Source organism: Tachypleus tridentatus, chromosome 13, assembly GCF_004210375.1.
Source record: "Tachypleus tridentatus isolate NWPU-2018 chromosome 13, ASM421037v1, whole genome shotgun sequence".
NCBI lineage: Eukaryota > Metazoa > Arthropoda > Merostomata > Xiphosura > Limulidae > Tachypleus > Tachypleus tridentatus.
Genome location: NC_134837.1, coordinates 124000153 through 124009538, shown reverse-complemented (window position 1 = coordinate 124009538; position 9386 = coordinate 124000153). Strand labels below are relative to the sequence as shown.

The 9386-nt window shown below is 32.0% G+C and overlaps 1 long non-coding RNA gene across 4 annotated transcripts; it reads left to right on the top strand.

Annotated features, from left to right (window-relative positions):
- The first annotated feature begins 752 nt into the window (after window positions 1-752).
- On the top strand, window positions 753-7525 carry LOC143239558 (uncharacterized). Of its 4 annotated transcripts, XR_013021238.1 has the most exons (7): window positions 753-1106; window positions 2328-2455; window positions 3371-3498; window positions 4150-4428; window positions 4820-4942; window positions 7031-7129; window positions 7379-7525. It is a non-coding gene; the product is annotated as an uncharacterized LOC143239558 (long non-coding RNA). The 4 variants fall into 4 exon arrangements; XR_013021240.1 differs by lacking the exons at window positions 7031-7129; window positions 7379-7525 and adding an exon at window positions 6069-6139 and having other exon boundaries at window positions 755-1106; window positions 4240-4428; XR_013021239.1 differs by lacking the exons at window positions 7031-7129; window positions 7379-7525 and adding an exon at window positions 6069-6139 and having other exon boundaries at window positions 755-1106; window positions 4156-4428.
- The last annotated feature ends 1861 nt before the right edge of the window (window positions 7526-9386 follow it).

Below are 9386 nucleotides of genomic sequence, written 5' to 3'. Positions count from 1 at the left end.
ATTGAATGTGATTCACTACAGATGTTTATTGTTTGTTTGTTTATTGACAACTCCATATAGTCGGTCAAAAAGAAATGTGTTGCTCATTTGGTTTTTATCCTTTATTGGGGATAATTTTGAAGGATTGCAAAAAAATATACCCATTGTTCTTGGAACTTGAAATGTGTCTATAACCATTGTAAAATAATTTCAGTTTTAATTTGTAAACCTATAAAGAACAAGAATAATCGTCCTTTTTTCAGTACTGTCTTTCTGTTTTCTATTCAAAGAAATACATATTATTTTTACTTCAGCGCATGAAGTTGTGTAAGAACAGCGCCAATATATTTGATACATGTATTTCGCTTATTTTCTTAGATAGGTTTTCGGTATTAGGTTTTTTTATTTCCGATTTATATTTCCTGATTTACAGACGCAAATGCCGAACCTAACAACTCTCTCGAACATTTTAGGGTTATAGAGTACTTTTGTAACTTTTTCAACTCTAGAGGGGCGATCGCTTCGACGTACTGGAGCATAAAGAAAGGCCTAACAGCTACAATTTTCACGTTTGGTGCACTTCACGTTTTGGGCCAAATGACTGCTTATGGCCAACTAATAGTCACTGCAACGGAGGTACGAGAGTATGTAATTTATGTAACTTTTATTTGAATTTAGAAAGAAAAACATATGTATGATGCACAGATATTTTAAAATCACAAGAGACTTTACGCATGGGTGTTTTGTTTGTTTTATACTTGTAACCTTGTCTAACTATTTTGAAACATTGACATTGTTTAGGTGTTCCTGATTAAAATATTATCCAAATTTAATTTTCGCTAAAGAGTGCAGAAGCGATGACGTCACACATTTCCCATACTTCTAAACAAACAACAAGTATTGGTGAAATAGCATGGAAATCGCTGTTTATTTTCAATTAAAGTCAATCAGTAGGGGAGAAAAATCTCTATCAGTCAGATGTGAAGAGTTTTAAGAACGCAGAAAGTATTCTAAAAGGCTCTGTGCATGCAGATATGAAGAAGAAGACATTTACTATTACGGTCGGTAATAGGTGTATTATTTTAGGCGAAAATATCACGTTCATTGTCCAGAAGAAATTGTTTTAGGTAGGTATATTATTTTAAGCTAAACCGATAAATGTCGTGTTCATTGTCCAGAACAAGTTGTTCTAGGTGTGCTATCTGATAAGTATCTTATTTCATGTGTATATTTAGATTCCATATTGTATGATGTGAATAGTGATTTTCAATACAAAAATGCAGATGAAACAAACTACCCAATTAAACGATAACAGACAAATCCACAATACATAACTATAAGAAAGAAGATAATATTTACTATTATTGTTTTTAATAACACTAATGTTAATTTTTATAACTACACTGAATAACATTACGAGGAAGAAAATAACTTTTACTGCGATAACCCCAAAATAATGTATTCATCAAATACAAAATTATTGCTTTTTGAAAATGTTTTCAAAATTAACGTATTATATTCCATATTTATTACTCCTTGAGATAAAACTAAACTTATTAAATACATTACATTTTTTTTAATTTGTTCTGAATAATGTATGAAAGATATTTGTATTTCATAACTGGTCCCCAGTGGCACAACGGCATGCCTGGATGACTTACAACGCCAGAAATTGAGCTTCCATGCGTGTGGCTGGCAGAGTACACAGTTGTTTGTGTAGTCTTGTGCTTAAATTAAAACAAACAAATTAACTCAATAATTTATTCATAAACTGAAGATATTGCTAATATATCACCAAAACGTGCAATTGTTTTAGTTATTCGAGAATTAATAAAGACGTTAAATTAAGACCTCTGATGGAACATCAATTCATTTGTTTGTTATTATTATTGCATTAGATTCTTCATGAAGAGAGTGAAGGTAAGAAACTCATAGATAAGTTAGGTGACGACTGCCATATATGCGTTTGTAATGATACACTGTATTATTAACCTAGACCTAAATTTTTAATCTTTTGTTTATTCTTTGGGGAACCTAAAAAATAATGAGTTTTTTGCTCTGACTGTTGACTGCTGTTGTACGCGATGACGACATCACTTTCAATACGTTTCCCTATGAAGCCGACAACGTGTAGTTTTTTTCACAACGAGCGAGCATGTTGATATGGTAACTTGAAGTCACATTTCGGGTCTTTTATAGGATCATATATGTATAAGATTTATTATCATTAACTCTTTCAAGTATGATTATTATGTCTGCAGTGACGTAGGCCTATACAGACTGATACGAATTCTTTTGTCAGTATTAACCGCTTGCTCTTTTTTAATGTTTTTAAATTTTATATTCAGTGGTTTCCAGAGAAGAAAAGCACAGTAATAGGTATACTTACTTCAGGATATGCTGCTGCTCCTCTTTTAATGAACTATGTACAGACGTTTTTCGTTAACCCTAACAACCTGGCGCCTGCGTCTGATGGGTAAGATTGTCAGAAAAAAAATAACAGAGAATTTTGTAGAACTTTTTATACTGCTCGCTGTGTTTTTGTAAGCTATGTTCTCGATGTGGCAATTTTCTTCTTTACAAGAGATACCTACTGATTATGGATCTCGCAAAAGGTACAGAACGTTAATAAAACGAATACTACCAGAATTGTAATACATAGAAGGCTCAACAGAAGGCATGACCTGGAGCCTGTGTCTGATGGGTAAGACTGTCAGAAAAAAATGACGGAGAGAATTTTGTAGGGTTTTTTAAAACCTACAACACATAAAATGGCCAAAGCAAGATCAAAGAACAAATTAATTAATATTTTATACTTATAGAGACTGGGTATCTTTCAGAGTGGGAGAGGGGGCGCTGTGTGTTTCATATTAAAAGGAGTTTACATATAGATTACACACTATAAAATATTTATAATGATTATATAACAATTTTGTGTTTGCTATTTTTTATGATGGTAATGATGGAACTTGATTATTAATAATATTTGGGACACTCGCCTGAAAACACAGATGAAAGTTTGCAAGACAGTAATACTATAATTATTAGGTGTGAGTGTGTGGGGTGTTGAATCTGATTTTGAAACTTTCATGATAACTTTTAATTATTTTTAATACCACGAATAATGTAAGGAACTTCCAGGAAAAAAAATTACATGTTATTTTAATTGAGATGTTCATATTTTTCCTTCTGATTGGTAGTTTCGTATGTTTCTTCACACTAATGTAGCTACATATTTTCTGAATGGTTGATTTATACATCCTTTCTCGCCGAACGTATTTATGTTTTTTAATTGGTCAGCTCATATATTTTCTTCGACTAATATATTCTTTTATATGTTACATCAACTAGTTTTCACATTTTGTCTTCAATACATTTATATGTGTTTCAGATACTTCGATGATCCTGATGTTTTAGACGCAATCCCTTCAGTGTTTTTGTTGATGGCAGGAGTACACGGCTGTTTTTTTATTTGTGGGTTTGTTACTCTACAGTGAACCAAAGTCTCGTGAAGTTGAGGTAGGAAACAGTTAGTGTTAGATTGGTTTGTTCTGTGAAAGAAAGCCTAACTCGGCTACATGTTTTATTTATTACGGAAAATCTAACTCCTGATTTTAATCTTTCAACTCCATGAATTCCATGCGGTCTCACCGAAGGACTCTGTAGTCAGTACAAATAAATAACTTACTGTTAGTGCTTTTGTTTTCTTTCAATGTGAAGAAAACCACAGTTCATTTTTATTGTGTTTCACAAATTCATCAGTAACTAATGAAATAAAATAAACTCGTAGTTGTTGTTAACAATTAGTGAAAGGAAAACAGTTTGTAATTTAGCGATCGTAAGTTAGCGTTTAAAACCTTGTTCTGGAAAGTTTAAAAGTTTAGTTTAGATATCAGTTGTTGGTGTTAACAGCTAAAACCTTGTTCAGGAAAGTTTAATTTAGATATCAGTTGTTAGTGTTAACAAGTAACACCTTGTTTGGGATAGTTTGCGTCTTTCTTTATAAATTTATTGTCAATGTTTTTACAGGTGTTTGTGCATATAACTGTAATTTGGGCTTGTTGCAGTAAATAATGAATCCATATATCAGATCTATTTTTAATCGATCAAAAGTTTGATGAAATTAAAATTTACAATCGATCAAAAGTTTGGTGAAATTAAACTTTATAGTTATAGAACTCAGATGAACCTGATGCTCTCTACCTTAAAAAAATCAAACCAAACTGTCAACAATGTTTCACTGTTTCTAACTTGGACCAGAAAGGACTAGATAACACTGTGGACATCAAGGAAGTGACCAATGAGAACTCACCAGGACCCGAATTGGTTGAGTCTAAAGACCTTGCAGTAACCCCACAAGAAGCCCTCAAGACCAAACAGTTCTATCTGCTAGTTATAACGGCTGTCTGTTCTTTTCACTCAGTAACATTCGTGAACACATTCTACAAAGTATGTGACATCACATTTAATATTATTTAATAATAAAGTAAACTGGCGTTATGGGGCCAGTGACGGATAAGGTTATTAAGGACTTTTAATTCTGTTACCTCCTGAACATTACGTTTTCATAATTCGGTCCTACATTAAGGTTTTATGACAACAGCTATAACTGTCTGAGATGAAAGTAAACGGATAAAGTGAATTATTAAATAAACAATCTCAACTGAGTTTATCATTTACATTTTCGTCAATCAATAGAGTGCAGATTGATTTAAATTAAAATATAATAACTGTAGAATATGTAATGATATTTTAAAATTTTATTTTCATGTATATATATATATGTGTGTGTGTATATATATATATGTGTGTGTATATATATATATATATATATTTCTAGGTATTTGGTCAATCATTCATTCACGATGATACGTTTCTCGCTTCTGTTGGTTCTGTGTCCTCAGCGTTTCACGCACTTAGTAGAGGCTTGATAGGCGTAATTCAACAAAAAACTTCTTACAAGGTGTGTTTATGTTTATAGTATTAAAAATATTAATTGTTTCATGTTTTTTAGGGAACAAGCAGAATATCTATTTTTAAAATATTTTGTAACCTATATAAATAAATACATTTATTATTATATAAAATAAAATAGCCAGAATCTTTTACGTGTAGACTTTTGGCGTCACTTCTAACGTGTTTGTTGGTAAAGTCAAAGCTACACAATGAGTTATGTATTCCTCTCACTAATTGCTCGTATCGAGACCCAGTTTTTACATTGATAAGTCTAATTTACGATGAGCCATTGAAAACTTTCTAATGTGGATATCTACTGCATCCCTGTGGTACACGAAATAAACCACTTCAAAAACAATGTCCTAGAAGAAATAACAAAAGTAAAGCTTCACATTCTGTTAAAAAATATGAATATAACAAATACAAATTAAAAACTAAGATAAGATATAGTTTAAAATAAAAACATCATTAATAACTAGCTCAGATATAAAGGTCTTTATCCCCTTAATAATTTAATTATTAAATTCTTCAATAAAGTATTCAAGGGCCATCAGGGTGAGTTGTCCCTAATTTTAAAGTTATAGTTGTTTTGAATTAAGCACAAAGCTACACAATGGGCTATCTGTACGCTGCCCACCACGGGTATCGAAACCCGGATTTTAGCGTGTAAGTCCGCAGACATACCGCTGAGCGACTGGGGGGCTAAAGTATTAGACTGGAAAGAAAGCAGTTACTTTACACCACCTACCGGAAAATATTTGCCTTATCTTTTAACAATGAAAAGGGAAATTGATTGAAACACCTTCACGAGAGAAAAAACGAGCATGTTCGGTGATACAATTTGCACCTGCTACTTGCATACTAAGAGTAGACTGATCTACTTACCAGATTTATCCGAATAGTGGTACATATAATGAAAACAATCTGATGAACTAACGTTATTATATAACTCATAATAATAATAATAAGTTGTCGTATAATTTTATTAATTGGTATACAGTATCATGTTAGTCTAGTGAATGCTATTATTTGTGATTGTAATTTCTTGTTTATCTTCAAAATTAACATAATTTGTTGTATTTGATTGACGAATAAATGCATTTTAAGTTTAGAATTTTTATTTTATTTTGCAGTCAACTGTTTTAATTTTGTTCGGAATGAAGACGGTGTTATTATTCACGTTGATCGCGTCATCTACTGGGGGGTAAAGCGATGTTTCTAATATGGGTTTCTGTTTTGTACGCCACCTTTCCAATCTGTTTTGTTTGTATCCCAGCTGTTAATGCCGAGGTGTTTGGAATGAAGTACACCGTTGTTATCTATGGAATGATTCTATTTATGGCGGTAAGACCGTGGGAGCTAGAGTGATAGAATAAGTTCTTAACTAAGCCTAAACCACTGCAGAACACGTATATGAGTTGATGTCCTTTTAATAAAAAAAATCTTAAGATATTTGTTCGCTATTTTTAGTCATGACATATTTATCACGAAATCCATTACAAGCTGTTTTTTACAGTGAGTTATCAAAGAGCATTTTATTAGAATAATAATAATAAGTATAATTAATTTAACATTCTAATCACAGAAATGCTGAAGCCCTTTGCTAGTACAGCGGTAAGTCTATGAACTTACAGCGCTAAAATTAAAGGTTCGATTCTCATCGGTGGGCTCCGAAAATAGCCCAATGTGGCTTTGCTGTTCGATAACACATACGCAAATAAAGTTTTTTTCCTTTAATTAATAAGGAAAAACGGGTGGACATTTCTCTATTAAAATATTTTCTCATTTGAATCAAAAGTTTATTGTTATTATCTTTGCTAGATTCAACTGGATTAGTGAACTATCAGGATATGGTAGCTGAAAGAGCGAAATATTAGATTAATAATGTTACGTTCTGGATGTATAGGTCGTGGTTTTATTTACATTAATAAAAGGATCGAAAACTGAATAGGAATCGAGATATTTTATTTCAAGGAACGACTCGTCTAATTTTCTCATTTTACGCGAAATATAAAACATTTATGTTCGACAAATTGTTTTCACTGTTTTACTTTGGTTGATAATAAATGTTGTTGTTTTTTGTGTCTCAAACTAGGGTGCGTCAAGTATCGTGTGGCCTGTCATCTTTACTGAATTAATCCCAATTTTGGATGGTTTGGAATGTTTTGTATAATGGCAGTTTTCACTTCTTTTGGTGGGTAGTTTATTGTTACATACATTATAACTTACTATTCTTCCTTACTGAAATTTTACTACCAGAAGTTAAAAAAAATCATTTGGAATGAAGCTGACACGTGTTGTGCTTTAAATAATATTTAATGGTTAGAAATTTTAATAAAACACGAATTCGGCATATGTTAATCCTGTTTGTTTTATAGTACTTCATAATTTCGGACTTGAGAAGGTGTAGTGAAATATACTTGATGTGGTTTTCGGTTTCCAGGTATCCTTGTTACCATTTTGTTTCCAGAAACTACCCAACAGCAAACGGAAACATCGAAAGCACGAGATAACGAGGAAAGACGTAACTATGGAAGTGCTGCTTTTAAAGAATATTAAACATTTGTTCTGAAATAAATAACGTACCTCCTCCCCAGGGCTGTCTGGAATTTCACTTGTTGTATTCAGCTTTGTTAACTCGACGTTCTTTCATTACACGTTTCATCGCGGATCTTTACGGGTTATATTTTGGCACAGATAGCTTAGTCTCTTTGCACCATTAAACACCGACCCAACGTTCATTACAGTAAATTTTATTGACTGAAATATTCAGAGTGTTAAACGTAATTACCAGCTAGATATATACAACACACGCTGACAAGAATCATCATAATGTCTCAGATATACTGTACCGTCACACAATATAGAATCAAAAATACACATGAAATAACATACTTATCAAATAGCACACCCAGAACAACCTGTTCTGGACAATGAAAGCGATAATTATCAGTTTAGCCTAAAAGAATATAATTATTACTGACCGTAATATTAAATGTCTTGTTCTTCATATCTAACTGGTAGAGATTTTTCTCCTCTACTGATTGATTTTGATTGAAAATTAATAGTGATTGCGACGCTGTTTCACCAATAAACAGCGTTTGTTTAGAGCCATGGAAAATGTGTGACGTCATCGCTTCTACACACTTCAGCGAAAGTTAAGTTTGGATAATATTTTAATCAGGAACACCTGAACAATGACAATGTTTCAAAATAGTTAGACAATGTTACAAGTATAAAACAAATAAAAACACCCATGCATAAAGTCTCTTGTGATTTTTAAATCAATCTGTGCATCATACATACGATTATATTTCTAAATTAAGGCTTTGTCAGACATTACTAAAATCCACAATATCGGGACGATGACGTCACCCTATTTATAGCAATTGTCAAACAACTTTTTACACAAGCAACACCAAACCTAATGCAACGAATCGTGAATTTTGTTATTCAAAATCCACAACACACAAATACGCAGATAGACCATTCTGCAGCTCTTCGATTAACAACGACAGAAAAATATTTAAAGTAGACAGGTTTTTTAACATGATATTTTACATGTGATATGTTTTAAAATTATCATAATTGTTTTATTAAATTTGATTTTCTTCTCGCTGTCGTAAGTGTACTTAAGTATCGTTTAATAATTATTTGTTTTTTCCTAATATTGTTTGATATAATCAAAAATAAAATACCTCCAGATTTTAGCATTGTAAAACCATAAACTCACTGCCATCCCATTCAAGGGACAAATAAACAAATAGACTGACAAACAGATAATTCAGTGAGTTGCAACACAATGTCCACTTTTCATGTCAATTCACGTGGATTCATATGAACATTAATAACTAATTACTTACGATTCTTTGATTTAAATACATTGTTGGATCGTTAAATATTGAATTAAATAAAAATAAAAAAACACAAACCTCTTGTTCTGGAGAGAGATCATCCCAGTTATTGAAACGTGGTACCAGTTTCAGTAATATTTTTCCTTAATGTTAAAACTGTAACTTGTAATAAAGTAATACTTATAATCATTAAGTAAACTCAAAATTAAACAGATAAACGTAACCTAAGTGACTCATAACGGATTTATAAAAAAACAGCAAAATATCGTTTTGAATTTACTTATTTATAAAGTAAAGTTTATTGCAATTTACAGCTTTTACAGTAAGATTGTTTTTTCGGTTCTTTCATGTCTACTTCTTTCTATGTATGTGTTTTGAGTCTCTTTAGTGCTTAGTGTCAGTAATAAGTTTTTTTATCCGGTTCTTTCATGTCTGCTTCTTTCTATGATTGTGTTCCGGGTCTCTGCAGTGCTTAGCGTCAGTAATAAATGTTTTTTCTTGTTGTCCGGACAGACGGATCGGGTTAAGTAAGAAATTCCAGGGTGGCAACTATTTTACTTCTCTGTCCGAGTTACGTGAGCATACGTTTATCAGAGA